Source organism: Myotis lucifugus, unplaced genomic scaffold (assembly GCF_000147115.1).
Source record: "Myotis lucifugus unplaced genomic scaffold, Myoluc2.0 scaffold_48, whole genome shotgun sequence".
Lineage (NCBI taxonomy): Eukaryota > Metazoa > Chordata > Mammalia > Chiroptera > Vespertilionidae > Myotis > Myotis lucifugus.
The window spans coordinates 2,476,236-2,498,427 of NW_005871096.1; the positions used below are offsets into that span (position 1 = coordinate 2,476,236).

At 40.1% G+C, this 22,192-nt stretch overlaps 1 pseudogene; it reads right to left on the reverse strand.

Moving 5' to 3' along the window:
• LOC102428983 overlaps positions 1–16,763 on the reverse strand; it is a 32,775-nt pseudogene extending 16,012 nt beyond the window's left edge.
• Between the last annotated feature and the right edge of the window lie 5,429 nt (positions 16,764–22,192).

Here is a 22,192-nt window from a genome sequence, read left to right on the forward strand (position 1 = left end):
TCCCTCAATGTCCTGTCCATCTTTAGTTGTGGGGGCATTAATCCTCTAGCACTCAGTTCACCTTTCTCTTGAAAAGCACTTGGGCAGCCGAACAAAAAGCCCTCAGACCAAAAGTCTGAGGTGTTCACAGCTATCAACCTTCTGTGTGTGGAAGGAAGCCAGAGTGGGGCTATGGGAGGGGCACTGGCAGTATCTGTAATAATAGATGTGCTAAAAATCTATAATAATAAAAGCATAATATGCTAATTAGACTGGATGTCCTTCCAGACAACCTTCCAGATGAAGCCAGGGCTGTGAGGGAAGCCTGGGTTCCGGGTTCCTGCCGGGGGCTGGAGGGAAGCCCAGTTCCTGGGTGCTGGAGGGAAGCCGGTCCCGGCAGCCGGGGGAAGGAGGCCTACTCTTGCACAAATTTTGTGCATCGGGCCTCTAGTGAGAATATAAAGGAGAAAGTGATAAGTGCTCAGGTATTTTAAGGAGAATAAAGATTAAAAAGTCTCCCTGTTAAAAACAAGGGAATAAATTCCCCTCTTCTTTTTCTTAGAGCATTTACTTAAGAAAACTTGGAATGGAAAGTTTTTCCGATCATTACATAATAATAGTATATTTGAAATCATTTTATGAATTTCAAAGACTTTTACTTCTATTATCTCTTTTGTCTTCCTACAAATAGTAGAGTACATGGGAAAATTTAATAGCAAGTTATGTACTAACTAGTCCTGCCCCACCCCACCTCTGTGCCCTGAGTCCCATCATCATGGGTCACGGGATACTCCCAGCCCACCTTTGAGACACTGGGAATCTTCAGAGCGCAGGGAAACGGTAGTGGTTCCAGATAAGGAGCAGTGATCTCACAAGCAAATCTATCAGCTCCACACAACTAAATGGGCAATTTGTAAGTGAAGGGTTATAAACAGTGACAGTTTATTTACAGCCAGGAAGTGATGAAGGACATTGTACAGACTAGAGAGATATGCTGTGACATGAAACAACCAAAATCACATAAGTACAGCCAGATCAAGTGAGGGAAAACCATAAGGATGTAAACAGAAATTATCTTGAGCCTGAAATCTCATACCTTCGCTCTTTTATTGGGAGATATGACCCAGGCTGAAAATTGGTTTATATATCCTCCAAGAAGAAAATATTCTGGTGCAATCAGTAGTGGGAGCGAATGATTTATTATATATTAATAGCAATCGGTGAAGGATTAACATTTCTGATTTTAAAGTAACAGGTGGCATCTATTTCAAAATGTGCAGCTTAAGCAACCCCCCCCCCCCAACACACACACACACAAGATTTCTGTTCTTTTTAACTAACTAGCAGAACATAATCTTGTGAATCCTTTTGTGTCTTGGAATATAAATTTTTTATTTTAATGGTACGCTGAAAGATTTGCTCTGGGTATAATGGTAATGAATTTTAAAAAATGATAAATCAAGTGCTAATGGATATTGCAGACACTATAAGGAGTAGGGAGTGGTAATAGTGGCAAGAGGAGATTGGGAACATACTGGAAGAATGAATTCACTAAGAAATATGTTTCTCCAGACAAGAGAGTTACAAATGTAGAAAGGGGAAAATTAGAATGAATACTAGTACTTGTTGCTGAACTGGAATTGTAGGTATCAATATGAACATGGATAGATGATAGTTATGAAACAGGAATTTTAGGGGGATATGGGCAGGTTTAGGGAATTTTTAGAATTGGGGTCCATGGAAAAAAAAAACATAGGGCTACAGATTGGGAGAAGGTACATCTTCATAACACAAGGAAGCCAGGTACAGTTACATTTTCATAAGACAAGGGAGCTGGAAGTAGCCAAAAATGTCTATATTTACAAAATAAAGAAGGAAGAAAGCCCAGAAAGAAAAGAACAATGAGGGAGGAGGGCATCCCACATCCCATGTGGTGTTTGACCTTTGAGTTCAGGAGTCACTAATAGTAACCAATTCTAAAGGGAATATTGACCAATCAGAGGGGATATCAGGACACAGGAACAGCGTTTATAAACCATGGAAACAGGAAGTCGGTGGGGCCCTTTCCCCCTCCCCATGTGGGAGTCCATTCTGTGGGACTCTTTCCCTCTCCCCACATGGGAGTCTGTACTTGTTCTTCAATAAATCTTAACCTTTGCTATACCACCTTCTGTCCATGGATTCATTCTTCGACTACAGCCAATACAGAATCTGGGTTCCAGTCCAAAAATTCCATATCAGATAGATAGATAGATAGATAGATAGATAGATATTTAAATGTGCATATGTATATGCACAGATATATATCCTAAATGTCCACTGAGAAGAAGGTCTGGAGCAGTGACACCCCAATAACAGTAAACACCCTAGTGTCCAGATCTTGATTTCTAAATAAGTCTTTCCTCTAAAAGTCTCTAGGGCTCCTTGGTAGAAAGGCTAATTTTAGAGTCAGGACACAGAAAATAAAAAGTGAGCCTGGAAACATTGTGTCAGAAAGAAGAAATTGCATGAAGAATGATGGAGACATTTGATATTCATGACAATTTGAATATCAAAATATATAACAACTGTTGTAACAGATTAAAAGACATTTTAAAAATAGGAATCCATGAATCCATACTAATATCAATAAATGAATAAATGGGTACCGATAACAGAAAGCATTTTCTTTTGGCATAATTTTTCAACTAATAAGTGTAGAGGGAATGATAGAATTAGAAAATCACAATTTGGCATAGCAATATTAATTTACTCAAGACATATCAGTGGATGCTAAAATGAATAGATTAAAGTTTGATGAGCAGTGGGAATTTATATAGCCTCAAAGTACCTCTCCACAAAATACTTATTAATCACAAAAGGGCACATTAGTAATTTATACAGAGAAACTTAGCAGATGCCACCTTAATCAAATAATCAGAGTTAACATCAATAACTTGGCAAATTAAAACTGTTTACCACCTAGTAGAATACAATGAAAAGAACACAGCATTATTTCTCTGATACTCTTGCCAAAAATGCACAACTTGCATCTAATCATGGAAAAACATCAGGCATGATCCCAATTGAGGAAATTCTACAAAATAACTGGCACTAATCTTCAAAAAATATTAAGATCAGAAAAGGCAAGGAAAGAGTGAGGAACTGTTTATGATTGAAGGGCATTAAATAGATTGCAGTATGCAACCTTGGTTTAAACTCTTAGGAAAACTGTGAGGTTTAAAGAGGATCTGTAATTCTATGGTGATAATGTATTAATGTTCATTTTAATGGTTGTAGTGTGATTGGGTAGGAGAATGTCCTTGTTTATAGGAAATATACAGCAAGGCAATTGGATAATGAAACCTCGTGGCATCAACTAAATCCTAAACGACAAAAGGAAAGCTAGATTATTTGTGCTGTTCTTGTAATTTTTAATCTAAGTTTGAAATTATTTCAGAATTAAAATTATTTTAATAAATAATTAAACTAAATTAAATATCACAAAAGCCAAAAGCTGGAGACACAAAAACGTCCATGAAAAAGAGACTGGATAAACAAACCGCAGTGTATTCAGACCACATAATACAACTAGGGAAATTAATGGAATGAGCTACTGATACATGCAATAACATGGATGGATCTCACAGGCATTATGCTAAATGAAGTAAGGCAGACACACACACACAAAAATTACTGTGTGATTTTATGTATAAAAAAATTCTAGAACAAGCAAAACTAACCAAAAACAATAGAAATAAGATCTGTAGATGCAGGCTCTGGAGGGTGGGGAATCCAGGAGCACCATGCAGTGAAGGGGCACCAGAGAACTTTCTGGAAGGATGGAAATGCGCTATGTCCATTGGGGTGGTAGTTAGGCAGGTGTATACTGTTGTCAATAGGCATAAATCTGAACTTTACTGTATGCAATTATACCTCATTAAAGTTTTATTTTAAATAAAAAGAAATATTGCTGGTAATAAAAAGGCAATAATAACAGAGGAAATATAACAGCAAGTTAAATATCAATAACAATAATAAATTTTAAAAAGCCAGTTGCAACTGTTCTCTTTGGAAGTATTTTTAATAAAGTTATGAAGTGGTAAATTACCTGTTTATTTACTGACATTTAATCAGCTAGTAAATGTAATAAGCTTATAAGCATTTAATTTACTTATCTCTTTTCATTTTAATGTTATGTATTTAATAAAACTATATTACAAAAACAAACTTTCTAAACCAAACCACTTTATTATGTAAATTTGTTAATTTAAAGTATTCCTTATCCTAGTAGCTGAACTTTATTTTAATTATGCTTTGTTAAAACAATGTTGTTGTTTTAATGCCACACAACTCAATTTGCATAAAGATTCAAGCAAATGCCTTGATTGGCTTGGTCAAGGGGAGGAACTCTGACTTCCTTATCCACATCTCCTAGTAAGTATAGTATTTAAAATGCTTGGACCAAAAGCTTTATCATGACCCTAGTGTATTTGAACAAGTTTATTTTATTATCCTAAAACCAAAAGCATTTTTAATTGCGACATCAGTAATTTCTTTTATGAGCAATATACCAAACATTCTAGGGGACAGTGTTTCTTTTTTATAAAAGAAATACATGGTGTCAAAAAAAAATAGAAATGATTTATGAGAAGTGAGTCTTGCAGGAAAGGTATAACAGGACTTAGGTTTGCTGGGCCTTATATGGGCCTATAATTGTTCACCTCTCTCCTTGCTGAGAACTCAGCTAGGAGCTGATATTTTAAGGATCTAATCATAATCCATTTCTTCTCAAAGAATTCTTTTCAGATTCTTTATGCTGGAATAAAAGAGGAAAGACATCTAAGATTTAAATATCAAAAATTATGCATGCATATAAGCATAACCAATGGACACAGACACCAGGGGGGTGAGGGTATGAGCGGGGAGGTGGGGGGAAGGCAATGGGGGAATAAGGACACATATGTAGTAGCTTAATCAATAAAGAAATAATAATGATAAATAAATATCAAAAATCATGCACCAAAATTTTGCTCCTCAATTCATGGGTGGATTATTTGGTGCCTTTAAGTGCCACCTCTAAATTATTGAAAGGAAACTAAATTCTACTGCTGCCTGAATTATTTAGGGTATAAACATTTCCTGTTGAAAGCTTTTGTGGTCACAATTTGTGTCTTGGCCTAAATGAATAAAAGTAGCTTTAATGCAATAATACAAAAGGAATGGTTAGAAATAATACATGAAGTGATGGTAACTGTTTTTTTCTTATGAAAATGATGAAGTAGATATTGGCAATAATATACATCAGTTATCGTTTTAAATAAAGTTTGTGCCAACAAGAAATTGCTCCTATCTCTCCTCTCTCCTTATATAAAAGTCAATTGCAATAAATATTCCTGTGCCGATTTTTTAACTGACTTCTGAATCTGCCATTGCTACTTCAGGTTTCTGGTTGTTACCAGGAGACAATGAGACCTCGGTTCTTGTCTTCTTGAGGGAAAGATTTCAATCAAGAGACAAAGTGTAGAAAAGCAAGCGAGAAGTTATTGACAGCAGCAAAAGCACACTTAGGGCAGGGAAACAAGGAAGGGCGTGGAAGAAGCAACAGGAGAGCCTAGGCCGGGCTGCCTCAGCTCACTGGGAAGTCAGGGAAAAGGGGGCCTTGGAGGCAGGATCAGGGAGTTAGCTCTGGACGAGCGGCCACTGCCCATTGCTCTCCTGGTTGTAAGCCTCTTGGGGTCCCTTAGAGGTTGCAGCCGTGGGCAAACTACGGCCCCGGATCCGGCCCGTTTGAAATGAATAAAACTAAAAAAAAAAAAAGACCGTACCCTTTTATGTAATGATGTTTACTTTGAATTTATATTAGTTCACACAAACACTCCATCCATGCTTTTGTTCCGGCCCTCCGGTCCAGTTTAAGAACCCATTGTGGCCCTCGAGTCAAAAAGTTTGCCCACCCCTGGAGAGGATACAAGCCAGGGAGGTGGGGAGGGAAAGGGGGAAGGGAATGGCACAGGAGTGCTCCCTGGAGGGAGAGCATGCTGGGACCTTAATTTTCAAGGAGGTTTTAAAGGCTGGGAGTTTAGGGGAGTTCTGAGTGGCAGATCAGTAAGACATTCATCAGCTTTATGCAGATGTATCAAAATGAGATTTACTCTCTTAATTTGTCTGTCCTTGGGTGTGGTTGGACAATAGCACTTAATTAAATTTCCATTATCTGTCCCCCTGAGAAGGGTGATTTAAGCTATTTATCCTCTGGTTGGGGAGGAGAAGTGCAAACCATTTACTCTTAAAGTGTCCTTAATTTAGAGAAGATAGGATTTACTAATACTAGGTGGCTGAAAACTGCTGTTTAACTATCTGTCTTAGTTTCCCTATTCCACTTGTCCTGGAATTTTCCTAGCGTCTTACTATTCTCTAACATGGCTGCCTATTACAGTATTTTATATTAACAATAATATACTTATCAGTGTGACCAATTACTTTGTGGAAGAGACGTTGGCAGTCTGTCATTTGACATGGAGGCCAGGCATTCTCCCTGTAGCGTAGCTTTGATTGTGCTGTTAAGACATAACAACCGTCCCCCCACCCCACCCCTGCTCCCAGCGCCCAGGCTTAGGAACAGACTACCTTGAAGCCTTACTAGAACCTCACTTATGTCATGAAATGTAATTGTCTCTCATTGACTTCCGTGTTTGGCTAGTCCAAAGCCACATGGTTTGAGTTTCAGATTTTATTTCTCTTCTAATCATCTTACTAGTCAGGGAGGTGGGAGATAGGAGGAAGAAGGTCAGTCAAAAGTGCCAAACTCAGAGAATGGAAGGGAAAATAAGAATATGGAAGTGACTAAATGAATCAGAAAGGGAATAAGCAATTAAGGGCACTATTTTTTTTCATTATATAGTCTCTTTAATTAAATTGAGATATTCTCTGAATAGAATAGTATTTTAAATGTCATGAATATCCTTTCTTAGTGGCTTATCGTTGCAAGCAACAGAAGCCAACTCAAGATACCTTAAGAAAAAAGGGAAAAAAAATAGCTGAGCCAGACTGAGGGCATAGGATTTATTATATGGACACATGGATATTTTACAGGAATTAGAAAGCTCTCTCACTACACCCCATAGCCTGCTCCTCTCTGGACTTTCTCTTTATCTCCCTCTCTCCATAGATGGCTTTCCAGTTCACGTGGCAGCCAGAACTTGGCTAACTCAGAGTTCTCATGGTTAGATCAACTACTAGTATGCTCAAAAGAAGCTCAGATTCACCTACAATTGCCTGGAGGAAGAATCTTATCAGTCACACTTGAGCCAAATGCCTTCTTACTGCCAAATCAACTGAACAAGGATTTCATTATGTGGCTTTGGGGACTAGGGTTGTCATAAGTTTCCATAGCAAAGGGAGAATTTATTGGTTCAGGAGCTGGGCAGTTAGTCAATATATGCCCACCACAGAAAGCTATAGCTAAACCACTTGAGAGCAAATTGTCATTTTAGGTCATATTCTTTAATAAGTGGTAAACTTCAGTTTCCAAACACTAAGAAGGTAGGCTCCCAGAACTATACTTTGCCTATATAAGGTACTTTGTAAATTAAGTGTTTAATTTTCTTCCCTCCAGTGTCAGTATTTTGTCAGTATTTTTCAGGTTTTTATAACTGAACACAATTTCCTGTACTTCCCTGAATTGCTATTGAAAACTGTGCGGGAGAGCTCAGTGTCAGTTTATTACCTTGGCCAGGACTGGTAGGCAGCCTCTAGGATCGGAGCCTCTGCTCTTCCCTCCACATGCTGCAAGGACATCCTGCCGGGCGCTCTGCTCAGAAGTAAGAGGGTACTTGTGCGAGCAGAAAAGAGGATTCAGGAGCTAGAATTTAGCTTTGTAGGGAATACACATGGGGTAGAAAGGACATGGGGTGGGAAATACAGAGAAAGAACATTGGAGAAATGTGAGGCCCTGTGTAAAAGTGTAACACGTGTGAGATTCCGGTCCTAGGAGGAAAGGAGAGGAAAAAGCAGAAGTGATACTTGAAGAAATAATGGCTGAATGTTTCCAAAAGACATCAAGCCACGGACTCAAGGAGCTCTAAGAACCCCTGAGTGCTCACTGCCAAACTGGTGAAAAAATGAAGTTAAAGAGAACATTTTTAAAGTAGCCAGCGGAAAAGACACAATTATGTGAAGTGGAGCAAGAAGCACTAGGCTAGAAGACCCTTCAGAAGGGAACACAAAATAAAGATGATTTGGGGTCACGAAGAGGTATCAGGATTTCTCACCAGCTTCACCATCCTCAAAATAAACATTAAAAGTTCATCAGGCAGAGGAAAAACTATCCCAGATGAAAGGAATAAATAAAGTAAGAATAAAGAATGCCAAAAAGGTAGATAAAGTTAAATCAATATTGACGGGCTTAAATAATACCTTGTGGGATTTAAAACATATATACAATAGACATAATTAACAAAACAAAAATAGTTGTCAATGAGAACTTACAAATCTGGAATCCAAAGTCTTATCTGAGACCTGGGCAAAAATAAATAAATAAATAAATAAATAAATAAAATGAATAAATAAGTAAATAAATAAATAAACAACCTCCGAAATACTGCTGTGTCTACTACCACCTACTGGCAGCATACAATAATTGCAGGGAAACCTAGGAGAAAAGATTTACATGGTGGGTGTAGTAACCAAAAATCTAAAGTTACCAGTAAACATGGCAATTTGGCATCAAGTTGTTCAATCAATATTTGTTGAATGAACAGGTCATTGCTATGTTTTCTTCCTGTATTTCTTCCAAGAAGCAGCAGTTGCACGAGCAGCCTGCCCCCGCCCTCCCCCACTCGCCCGAGGAGCAGTATCCATGCATAGCCTGTCCACGTATTTCTTTTTAAGAAAAAAATCACACTAAAATAAAAACTGGTATCTGTTTATTATAAAGAATTCAGTAGGGAGACCACCAAGATGGCGGCGTAGGTAAACACCGGAGACTGCTGCCGCAAACAACCACTTCAAAAATACAACTAAAAGACGGAACGGACATCACCCAGAACAACAGGAAGGCTAGCTGAGGAGAGACTCTTCAACTAGAAGAAAAGACAACAGCATTCCGAGGCTCAGAGGAGGCGCAGTGTGGAAAATTTAAAGGTGCGGAGGTGCGCGCGCAAAGCGAGCTGGTGGCTGAGGGCGCGGTTGTCGTTTTCAATCAGGAGGGAGTCTCAGACTCTGAGCTCCAGATCCGGGCGAGTCTCTAGGGACTCAGACTCAAACGGGAGAAGTGGGATTGTCTAGCATCAGTTGGAACGTGAGGGCAGCTTTCTCTCCGAGGTTTGCAGCGGTTGCCTGGGTTCTGAGAAGCAGAGCCTCTGGGAACGGGACTGAGAGCAGTCATAACTGCTCCCTTCGCCCGCCCTGTTGATCCTGCCCCGCCCAAGCCCTTCCCACAGCCATTTGCCGGATCGCCTCAGGCAAAGGCTGGATTAGCGCCTCCCCAGAGGACAGAAGTTTTCCGGGCAGACACAGCTGATTCTCACAGCCAGTCAGCCTGGTGGTCAAATCCCTCTAGTATTAACTACAACAATCAAGGCTTAACTAGAACAAGACTGCGCACAAAGACCACAAGGGGGTGCACCAAGAAAGCATAAAAAATGCGGAGACAAAAAAACATGACAGAAATGGAGGATATAGAGCTAAAAAACGCAATTTTGAGGGCTTGCAATAAACTTGAGGAGAGCCTCACGAAAACTAATGAGACCCTCGATGCTATGATAAAGAAACTAGAAATTAAGCATACACGGACTGAAATAAAGAATGTTATACCCAATAGCAGACCAGAGGAGCGCAAGAATCAAGCCAAAGATTTGAAATGCGAAGAAGCAAAAAACACCCAACCAGAAAAGCAAAATGAAAAAAGAATCCCAAAATACGAAGATAGTGTAAGGAGCCTCTGGGACAGCTTCAAGCGCACTAATATCAGAATTATCGGGGTGCCAGAAGATGAGAGACAGCAAGATATTGAAAACCTATTTGAAGAAATAATGGCAGAAAACTTCCCCCACCTGGTGAAAGAAATAGACTTACAAGTCCAGGAAGCACAGAGAGTCCCAAACAAGAGAAACCCAAAGAGGCCCACACCAGGTCACATCATAATTAAAATGCCAAGGGTTAAAGACAAAGAGAGAATCTTAAAAGCAGCAAGAGAAAGAGACTCAATTACCTACAAGGGAATACCCATACGACTGTCAGCTGATTTCTCAACAGAAACTTTGCAGGCCAGAAGGGAATGGCAAGAAATATTCAAAGTGCTGAATACCAAGAACCTACAACCAAGATTACTTTATCCAGCAAAGCTATCATTCAGAATTGAAGGTCAGATAAAGAGCTTCACAGATAAGGAAAAGCTAAAGGAGTTCATCACCACCAAACCAGTATTATACGAAATGCTGAAAGGTATCCTTTAAGAAGAGGAAGAAGAAAAAGGTAAAGATACAAATTGTGAACAACAAAAATGCATCTATCAACAAGTGAATCTAAGAATCAAGTGAATAAATAATCTGATGTACAGAATGAACTGGTGATTATAATGAATCAGGGACATAGAAAGGGAATGGACTGACTATTCTTGGGGGGGAAAGGGGAATGGGAGATGTGGGAAGAGACTGGACAAAAATTGTGCACCTATGGATGAGGACAGTGGGTGGGGAGTGAGGGCGGAGGGTGGGGCGGGAACTGGGAGGAGGGGAGTCATGGGGGGGGGGGGAAGAGGAACAAATGTAATCTGAACAATAAAGATTTAATAAAAAAAAAAAATTCAGTAAAACATGCTGAAATCCCAAAGATGAAAGTGAAAAAACAACCCCAATCCCACCAACCAGAATAACCTATCACATCAGGTGAACATCACTGTGGACAACTAATATGCAAATACAAAAAGAGAAGCATGAGTGATAAACAGGTGGGTAGAGATACTTTTATAAAACCATAACAATCATATTTTGGATACAATTTAATTTTACTTGAATTTCACAAATAAAAAAAAGAAAAGTTGATGGAATTGCTGAATTCATATAAATATTTCCTGTAGACAAGAGATACTTCCCCTAAAATATCCCTTCAAGATAAAAAAAAAACAACTGTGAGAATATTAAAGGTTTAAGTCATTATGATTTTTTCCAAGAATATTTTTTTTTCATTTTTGTTTGTATAGACTGACTTCTTGCTGTGAAAGATTAGGTCGTTGGCCCAGCCACATGGGCATGAACACGCAGTTCTGAAAATATTGAAGCCCCTCTGTACCCGTTAGTAAATGTCAGCCACTGGGCTCTCCCCAGGGCTCTCCCTCTCTCCTGGCTGCCCCATCCCACCGCCAGGACCAACCCCAACCCCCATCTCCCCAGGACCTAGGGCTACAGGGGAAAGGGGACTCTGGTCCCTGACTCCCAGTTGAGTTCAACACCCACCACTTCGCCCCAAGTGGCTTAGTTTTCATCTGTTTTCTAGAATGGCCTCAGGTAAGGCTTTGTTTGCAGAAAGTATTCACTGTGAATACCATTTGAAAGCCCCTGCTCAAGGTCAGCCCTCAGGCCCTTGCAAGTTTGCACAGTCCCGGGGATTTCTGAGAATGGAGGCCTTTCTCCCAAACACACTAGCTCCTTATGAAGTCAAGTGCATGTCTGCATCCTGGTATAATTACCTTGCATCCAATGGGCGACAGACTCAGGCCTGCGGGTATGGAGACTGCCCCTGAGCCAGCTGCAAATAGGATGAGGCAGAAGTCCAGGCTGGAGTCCAGGCTCCTGTGGAGGCGACAGGAAGGGAGTGGGCTTTGCTCCATGCCCAGGCCTATGCCAGGTGCTTACGGTTCAGATCCTCTCCAATCCTACCAGAGATGTTTCTTTGCTCCCTCCCCACCCTTCTATTCCCTTGCTTCCTGATTTACCGAGCACTTGTCTGTGCCAGGGGCTGGGGTACAAAGGCAAAGCTAGCATCCCCAAGACCTCACCGCCCCCGTGAGAGCATCATCCAGAAAACAGCTGTGACCAGGTGGGTGCAGGATGCAGGAAGAGCCCCAACTGACTCAGGGAAGGTTCTCCAGTAGAGTTGTTAAAGATTTACCAGGCGACCGAAAAATACACAGGAGTACTCAGAGATTCAGGATAAACCCATTTATTTTCGGATGTTTCACATATACTAGTACAGTGACTCAGGGGATCAGTTCTCCAAATCCCGAGTCCCCCAGTATGGAGGAAGCTTTCCCTTTATACGCTTCGGTTTCTTTGTCCCCCAAATATGGATCAGACTTCCGGACCTTTTGCAGGCTTTGCAAAAAGCCCTGTGTGTTGGGATGGGGGAGCTGAGAGCACACCTACAGGCCTGGCCTGGTGCCAGCGCTTATAACCCCCTCCAGGGGTTGTGTATGGTTCATGGTTTATGGCCTCTGCAAAATGGGAGTATTTAGGTAAATAGTTCTTGCAAGACCAGATAATTAAGGAAGGGGCAGTGACTTGATTATTGGCTAACAAGAACGTGCATTAGAGATACTGATTAACTAGGGACAGAGTCAGGCTGGTAGCCTCCTACATTCTTTCACAAATGGAGTTAATTATTGGCTAGCAAGAGTGTGTGCGTTAGAAGGCAGGTTACTGGCACAGATTCAGATTGCTAGCCTCCCCTCCCCCAAAAAATGTATTTTTATGTTCCCCATCAGAGTTAAAGCCGATCTCTGTTCCCAGGTTTGACTGGCAGGCACCTTCCCTGTGTCATCCCAACTTTACTGAACACGCATTTATCTCTCCCTTGTTAGACCCCACTCCTCCCAGGGAATGGTGTTTTGCAGGGAATGGGTGGGTAGTTTCCTGAGGAGTGTAAAACTGCAGTTTCCTGGTGAAGCTGCCCAGATGACATAATGTCTGGCCTTCCTTTTCCTCTTTCCTATGATTAATAACTACCTAATTACAACAGTACAATCTACCGAGTGATAGCTATACCCCATGTCACTTTTCTTTAACAAGCACAACTAGGTATTAGAAGCACAAGGAAATGGCATTCCAGTTCTTTATTTTTGAGTTGCCTATTTTAATTGAATAATGATGAATATCTTTCATGGTCTCTCCCTGCACTTCAGATTAAATGACGATTGGTATAACACAAGCAGCAAAGTGTACTTTCAACCAGTGAGAAAAGTATTCACACACTGATGCAACAATAAACTCCAAGGATAAGTCATATATCCTGATACAACTTTGCAGGTATTATAGGTTGACAGCATGCCAATGCTGAGCAGGCCAGAAGGTACGACCTCGCTGAGCAGTGCTCAAATTTCCAGCACCTGAAGAGAAAAATGGAGGAGCTGCTGGGATATTGGTGATTATGCTTTAGTATGAAGATGGTAACAAAGCTTCAGAAACTGCAAAATACATGTTGCAATTGTACTTCGTGTGCTACTTACAACATATGCAAAAGCTCGGGAGCTAGTTTGTTTCTTTCATTTTGTAATCTAAGCATCTCTAATTCTGCCCAAACTTTTTCAATAATCTTCCAAGAGACGTATTGAAATGCGTTTCATCCATTTGCTCCTTTTTAGCATCTTTGTGACGTTTAGAATGCATATTGCCTTTTTTTCCATACGAGACATCAAGGACAATTTGGCAAAGCAGATGAGTACAAAAAATGTTTAGATGTAGACTGATGTCCATGTGTGGAAAGTCTAAGTAATGTCAGAAAACTTTCATTTATAATCTGAATTGTGATTGTCCTACTGATACTGTTGTGATTGGCTAGTGTTTAATAACTAGAGGCCCAGTGCATGAAATTCATGCACTGGTAGGGTCCCTAGCGGCTGGCAGCGGCCGGCCGGGTACTCCCTCCCTTCCCCCAGCCACCTGCTGTCACTGGGGCCTCCCTCCCTTCCCCCGGCCAGCCCCTCCCCCTGGTCGAACTCCCGGAAGAACTCCCAAGTGAGGGGACAATTTTCATACTACGCTTTTATTATATAGGATAGGAAAGGAGCAAAGGGAGGAGACCAGATATTACAGGCATATCATTTGGGAAGCTTCATAAGGAAGCACAATTTCACACTGCCCAATCTTTTCCCTTCAAAACATTTGGGAAAGGAATCCAACAAGGGGAAGATAGGCGCATGCCCAGTAAACCTGGGGGCCTGGGGGAGGTACTTGTCTGTAAATCACACCTGAGGACAGAGGTGGTTGGCCAGAACAGGCATAGCCATTGCAAGCATGCCGAAATTTGGGACTATATCATCTCCACAAAGGAACAATCTGTCTTGCTGCTGTGGTTGCTCCTGTGCTCCTGGTTTCCTGACATTTACCTGCGTTTCCTCCAGAGCCATACGGCTCTGCAGACCCACACACACAAAGGACTGATGGACTGCAGCAGGGAAACAAGCTAAGCTCCCGGGTGCTGGCCTGGACCCAGCTCCAACATAGAAAGGAAACCCTGGACACTGGCTCTGATTTTAGCTCTACTGAAACCCCAGCAACACTCCTTCTCTGCCTGCACTAAGGGAAATGGAACTCTGAAACCTCAGGGATTGAATTTCATGCAAATAAAAATCATTTATTCTCCCGTGGGAGTCTCAGAATATTCCTCTTCTCAGGATATCGCAAAAATCCCACCTCCAGCAGCAACCACCTCCAGGTGAGCCCCTCTCCCATCCATTAACACTACCTTTGTTTATTTATGTATTTATTTATTTTTAAATATATTTGTATTGACTTCAGAGAGGAAGGGAGAGGGAGAGAGAGATAGAACATCAATGATGAGAGAGAATCATTGATTGGCTGCCTTCTGCATGCTCCCTATTGGGGATCAAGCCCTCAACCCAGGCAAGTGCCCTTAATTGGAATTGAACCTGGGACCCTTCAGTCCACAGGCTGACGCTCTATCCAGTGAGCCAAACCAGCTAGGGCAACACTACCTTTATGTAGAGAAATAATAATTTTTGCCAATTGTGATGGAAAATTTAGGAACAAATCACCACTTCCACATACACATTTTTAAATTCATGTTATTGGGACTGCTCACAAGTCTACAAAATATTTGTAATGTTTCAAGGAAGATAATATATACCAAATATTATTGGCAAGGATTTCATATTCTCTATTATGGAGCAAAAAGAAAATGGCATTTAGCCAAGAGCTTTGTAGAGATTAGAAGATTACCACTTGACTCAGGCTCTTGCTTGTGTCCAGTGATTCCATGGGTATGGCTTGGGTGTCAAAGATTCCTCTAAAACTTTGCACTCACTTGGTAATGGGTCCAGAAGTATTATTATCACTGTACTCCTTCCTGTACACATTGTGTAGCAATAATACTATTTTCCATTGATAAACAGGATCAATCACTTGCCAAGCAGTAATCTTTTCTCTGTGGGTCTGGTGTCATCAAAAGCTTAAAAATGGCCTATGGAAATCTCAACTTCCAGTTCAACAGACCATTGTTTTGGCTTCTGATGGAAGCAGTGTTCCTTTGAATACTAAGATGCTAATAACCCAATATCATGGGAATAGGAAAAAAACAAAAAATATTTTGAGCCAAAATATTCTGATAATGCAAAAAGAACAAACAAACAAACAAAAAACACCATTATTATGTACTGTCTTGGTTAAGAGTATATATTGCACCCTAAACTCTTAATTTATTACTTGTCAAATTCCTCACTTCTTTTATTATATAACTAGAGACCTGGTGCACGAAATTCATGCATGGGTGAAGTCCCTAGGCCCGGCCAGTGATCAAGGCCTATCAGGGCTGTCTCGCCCAGTCCCGATCAGGGCCAGGCTGGCCGGGGCCTGGGGGCCTGCCAGCTGCTGGACAAGGGCCTGCTGGATGGGGGGGAGGGATGCGGGAGGAACCGGGGGAGGTTGGCTGTGGGAGCGCACTGACCATGAGGGGGCAGTTCCTGCGTTGAGCGTCTGCCCCCTGGTGGTCAGTGTGTGGCATAGAGACTGGTCCACCGGTCGTTCCAGTCATTCTAGTTGTTTGGTCGTAATGTCGCTTAGGCATATATATATATATATATATATATATATATATAACTTTCTTTTTTCAAACCAATGTTTAATTGGACAAATAACCTGACTGAAAAAGCATTCATTTACAGAATGAATGCAAAAATTCTGTGCTTTCAAAGCTTTTCTCAATCTATACCCACACTATCTGTAATCCTATATGACTGGTACTTAAATGCTTTATGGGTATTAATTTAATCCTCCCCACAACCCTATAATGTAAGCATTAGCATTACTTCCCTTTACAAATAATAATATTGAGCCACAGAAAATGTAACAAACTTGCCTGAAGTCACACAGCTGGCAAATGGCAGAACTGGGATTCAGAACCAAATCGTCAGAACCCACAGCCTGTGCTCCAGACCTCAGTGACACATAGCCTGTCATCATCATCGTTGGGATCGTCTGGAATGTGTAATGACTGCTTGCCATCTGCCAGGCACTGTGCTAAGCACTTTGCTTTCCACCTGCCTTATTCCATAGCCAGGCATAACTTTCCACCCACATTTTTGCCTATAGACATCCTAGCTAGTATCACAGGCACTACTTCCAGCTATGTCTCCCCGGGAGTCTCCTGTGTTCAAATATTCTGCTCCTTTGAGCACGCTAACACTTAGTGCTTTACCCTCTGCCAACCAATCACCTGCAGGGCAGAGTCTGTGCTCTATCTAAGTAGAACATGTCTTACCTCCCAATCATGGTAGAGACCGACAAAGCCACCTTACACTCATCTTTGTATCCCTCACAATGCCTGGTGCATTTCTTGACTGAGTGCCTCATGATTAGTCTTGATTCCAGAAACTCAAGGAATTTTCTATACTTACTTGTCACAGTAACATTATTAACAAATTTAAATATTTTATTCAGAGATGAAAGTGCTCCTACTTTGTAAATAGGCTCAAAAATCTCCCCCTACCCCTGTTTCCACAAACATCAAAGGAGAAGAAAATGGGGAGAGAACCCGTTAGGAAGAGGTAACAGCTCCTGACAGCTGTTCACCCAGTTATAACAGCAAAGGATTCATAGCAACTGCTGCAAAAGTACGAAGAGTACAGACACGTTTACCTTGGGGAACAATGTTCTGGAAAGCAGATATATATCGCTTTCCTAAGAATAAAGCATGCTATAATATTTCCCAGCCAGAAACCAAAAATGTGATGGAAAGTATATTGACAATTTTGTCTCCAGGTAAAATCTACAGCAGACAGAAAAGCACTCAGAACAGACCTCGAAAGGTCAAAGCAAATATGGAAACTTCAGAGCCATGACGTGGCAGCTGGTCTTCCAGGAAAAAGCAGCTTCGATTTTGTACTACAGCTTCTCCTGGGGGCTTTTCAGCCTCACGACGTCTTTATCCTTCAAGCGCAGAACAATCCCACACACAAAACAGCCAGCGATTTATAAGAAAAACACTGGAAAGATCCCCATTTCCCATCTCTCTTAATCTTGTCCTTTTATTGTTATAAATGAGCATACACCTAACACCATTTTCCAGACTGTGCAAACATTTTGCTTTTTAACTGATCTGTGTACCTCAATTTTGGGGTGCACAGATAACATGTTTATAGATATTCCTCTAACGAGGTGGCAGGGAGAAAAGGGTTATGATCACAGAAACACATAGAAAACAAAAGTAACAACGTAAGAGCACAGGTTGCTAATAGAGGCAGGTGCAGTTCAGAGGAAATTAATATGGATTTTCTAGGTATTGATTAATATTAAGAGTAGGCTTCCGTTTTGCTACATATAAGCAATGATTTTAGGGCATCTTAGGTTCTTCTATAAAAGCTGTATTACTGGTACTTAATACCAGCAAACTACTGTTCATAGTCACCTCGCTACCAACTCATGCATTTTGAGTTTTCCAATGTGTGCTCTGCTAGGCAAGTTTTCATAAAGGAGTCCCTAAAGGTCAGACTAGAGCTGGGACAAAACATTTTCATCAGAATGGGTACACTTTCTCTTCCTAGAGGAATTGTTTGAGGCCTGAGTACTTCTCCATAGTGGGACAAAACGCGTCTCTCTTCAAAGAATTTCCAAGGAAGCGGGGTTTCTCTGGAGGAGGGTGCTTCTCGATACGAATCCACCGCCATCACGTCCAGAAAAGCCTGTCTGCAGCGCTGTGTGCTCATTGAGACGCTCATTCTTCTTAAAAAATGCACATTATGCCCTGGCCGGTTTGGCTCAGTGGATAGAGTGTCGGCCTGTGGACTGAAGGGTCCGGGGTTTGATTCAGGTCAAGGGCATGTACCTTGGTTGTGGGCACATCCCCAGTAGGGGGTGTGCAGGAGGCAGCTGATCGATGTTTCTCTCTCATCAATGTTTCTAACTCTCTATCCCTCTCTCTTCCTCTCTTTAAAAAACCAATAAAATGTATTTTTAAAAATGCACATTATTTCATTTTTAATGTAGAGTGTATATATTTAAGGTGTACAACCTTTGTATACATATACACAGCGAAATGATTATTACAGCCAAGCTCATTAACATATCATCTCCTCACATAGCTACATTTTTTGCATATGTGGTAAGAGCCCCTGAAATCTACTCTTCGAGCAAATTTCCAGGGTTCAATGCAGTATTATTATCCACTGTAGTCACCATGCTGTACATTTGATCTTTAAGACTAAAGTCATTCTGCACAACTGCAACTTTGTATGTACCCTTTGATTAACATCTATTTTCCCTACCTCCCCACCTGGTCACCACCATTCTACTCTCTGCTTCAATGTATCCAACTTTTGTAGATTCCGCATACAAGGGAGATCATGCAGGGGACATTAGGCTAAGTGAAGTGTACCAAAGAGAGACTGTCTCCTTCTAAGACTGTCTCCTCCTGGTCCTCAGTCACTCACTACAGGTCCAACCACCTGCTAAACAACACCAGCTGCTGATAACCCAAAGGGCAGTGAGGAAGGTGAGGATGAATAATCTTGAGCATATTATCAACAATGCCCCTGGCTACTGAAATGGTCCTGTCAGTTAGCTAAAGCTTTCTTAGCCAACTTCCACACACACCTTCACCCCCGCCCCATGCCCTCTGTAACACATGCCTTCTGATGCCCTGTGCCTGCTGTATGCTTGCAACTCGGAAAAAAAGTCCTATCTGCTTGCATACTTCTGCTACCAGCAGACAAGTATAAAGTCAGTTTTGTTTCTTGACAAATCAGCCTAATAATTGTGTTTATAAGTATATGTGTATGTGTGTGTACCAAAATGGCATATTAATTTTAATTGAGATAATTTTTATAACTAAATATTACATAGGCTTGTTAAATATGAGCACAGAGAGGTAAATATTGATTCTATTGAAAGTAAGTTTAACACTTTAGAAATAACTTCATAAAGTCAGTATTATGAAAAAAAATTACTGTCAAGTTATTATGGGCGAGGAAACTACAGAAGATCAGGAGAAACAATCCCCCAAATTAAAAGGGATATTGCATTCAAGTTGCTTGCCAAAATAGTCTTTAAATTTTCATGCCACTTCAAAGAATTCCAGAATGGCTCCTGTGAGGTTTGTACCTGAAAGACCAGACAAAATTCTAATCAGTATACTCACAATTTATCTTTTTAAAAAGACCTTGATCTGACAAAAAGATTAAAAAGTAAATATGCATTTGTATTTATGAAGTATGTGCCATTTTTTAAATCCTTCCTTTAATCTTTTAAAAAATTTATTCATGGTCCACCTGATTATATTTCTACATATCCTTGGCCAGCAACCAGCATGGCCTGGCTTTTGAAAGAAATGGAGAGTTGTCAAGAGGACTGTATGAAGTTGTAAGAGCACAGGGAAGGCCTTTCTTTTCCTTCCAACTCTATGGCTTTTGGAGGTGTACATCTCTGAGCAGGTGTGTTGTTTGCTTGACTGATTTCCCACTTTATATCAGAAATAAAGGCAGCTCACGTGGACACTTAAGATACAATAAACTAACAAACTTCAAGATGAGGAAAATTAACAATTTATAATACAAAAAAATCACAATTTCTTCATGATATTATAAAGAATAAATGGGATACCTTCTTAAAAACAAACATGCAGAAGGCGTCCAATAAATGTTAGTTCATTTCCTTTATGTGGTCAGTAAAAAGGTATATTGCTGATGCATGATTTTCATGGTAATTATGAAATTACCCTCTGCCTCTGTTTATTACTCTGCATTTTTAAAGTACTTCCCTATAGATTCTAATTAATCCCATAGAACAATATGGGATAAATATAGCAGGGATAATTATCTCTCATTTATATTTTATAGAACTGAAACAGAGGTGAAGTATCTAAACCCAGTTCTCTAGAAAGTTAACTTAAATTTATGCTTAAATAAGCCTATTGTAAGCTTATTTTCAGAGCTTATTACTCTCATTAACTTCTGCAATTCCATGAGATCTCTGAGATTTTTTTTGTTTCATTACTCTTCCATGATGTTCTTCTTTAGAAGCTCACAAATAATCAGCAGAAAACATTAACACTTTAATTCGATGCCAATGGATTAAAAAAAAAGAATAAAGTATAGAAACAAACAAATTTCTTGTAAACACAAACACAAGTCAGAGACCTTTTGTCCTCTGAGCTTGTAGTTCAAGACGGGGCCTGAAAATTGAATCCCTTGTACTGTTCTCATTCTCCATCCTCATTCTGCTCCAGACAAAAACATTGGGACTATGGCCAGATTTTAAGAAACATAGCCAGGACATTTCTAGATAGACCCTACTAATTCATAGAATCTTAAAACCACGTTGGATAAGAAACTTTATTGATGCAAGAAACTCTTCCCCCTTTTCTTGACAGAGGAGCAATCTTCTCTCAAGTAGCCATAGCTTGTTCCTTTTTATGGCTCGGTGGTGTGCCCTTGTGTCAATGCATCACAATTTGCTTATCAGTTCTCCTGCCAGTGGGCATTTGAAATCTTTCCACATTTTGGCTGTTAATGATATAGCTTCCATGAAACTTTTGTAGCATGTGGACATATGTTTTTATTTCTCTTGACTAAACAACTAGGAGCAAAATTGTTGAGTATACCACTTGTGTATGCTTAGCTCCATTGAATCCATCAAATGGTTTTCCTAAGTGGTTGTACCAATGAACAGTCTCATTAGCAATGCCCATCTACACCAACACTTTACATTTTAAGTCTTTTCAGATTTTGGTCATTCTAAATATGATGTAGTAATATCACATTGTGATTTTAATTTGCATTCCACGATGACTAGTGATGTGTATTTTTCCCTATGTTGTTAGCCATCCATATGTCTTTTTTGTGAGGTGTCTGTTGCCTATTTTTTTATTATATTGTCTTTTTTTGGTTAATAATTTTTCAACAGAGGTTTATTATTGACCACGTGATGTGCCTAAAGAGCACAGAATTGGAAGTCAGGAGCCTCAGTTTGAAACCAGTTCTGAAACACAATTTACTTCTGAGTGCCTCTGCTTTTTTACCTATAAAATAAGGTTCACATTTTATAATCTCTACGATTCTTTTTTTTCTCTGTTTTTATTTTTATTTTTTTAAAAACATTTTTTCCTTTATTGATTAAGGTATTACACATGTGTTCTTATCTACCCATTGCCCCTCAACCCCCACTTATATTGTCTTAATTACTGATTTTTTCAGAATTCTATAAATTACCTAGATATGAGTCCTTTGGCAGATATTTGTATTGTGTATATATCATCCCAGTTCTGGCTTCCCTCTTGATTTGTATAAATAATTTCTTTTAATGAGGAGATTTTAACTTTAATTAAGTCCAATTTATTATTTTCTACCTGAACAAGTCACATATTTAGGCATCTTATGCCTTGTTCAAACATCTTGCCTACCACAGTATGGTGAAGTTATTCTCCTGGTCTAGCTTTTGACATTTACATCAGATGTTCTCAATTTTGACACTATTAACAGTTTGGACTGGATAATCCTTTGTGGAGGGGAGCAGTCTCCCTGTGTTTTGTAGGATGTTTTTCAGTATTGCTTGCCTCTCTAGCCATTAGATGTCAGTAGCAGTAGTGGTAGCAATGGTAGTACTAGTCATTTTCAAAGTCATTTTTCTGATTATGTGGGAATCTGGTGGTTTTCAGCACTATTTGTCACAAAGACTTTCCACTGCCCATTGCTTTGAATTATTATCCTTATTGAAAAACAATTGACCTTATTGTGTGCATCAACTTCTGTACATTCTATTAGATTCCATTAATCTATTTGTCTATACTT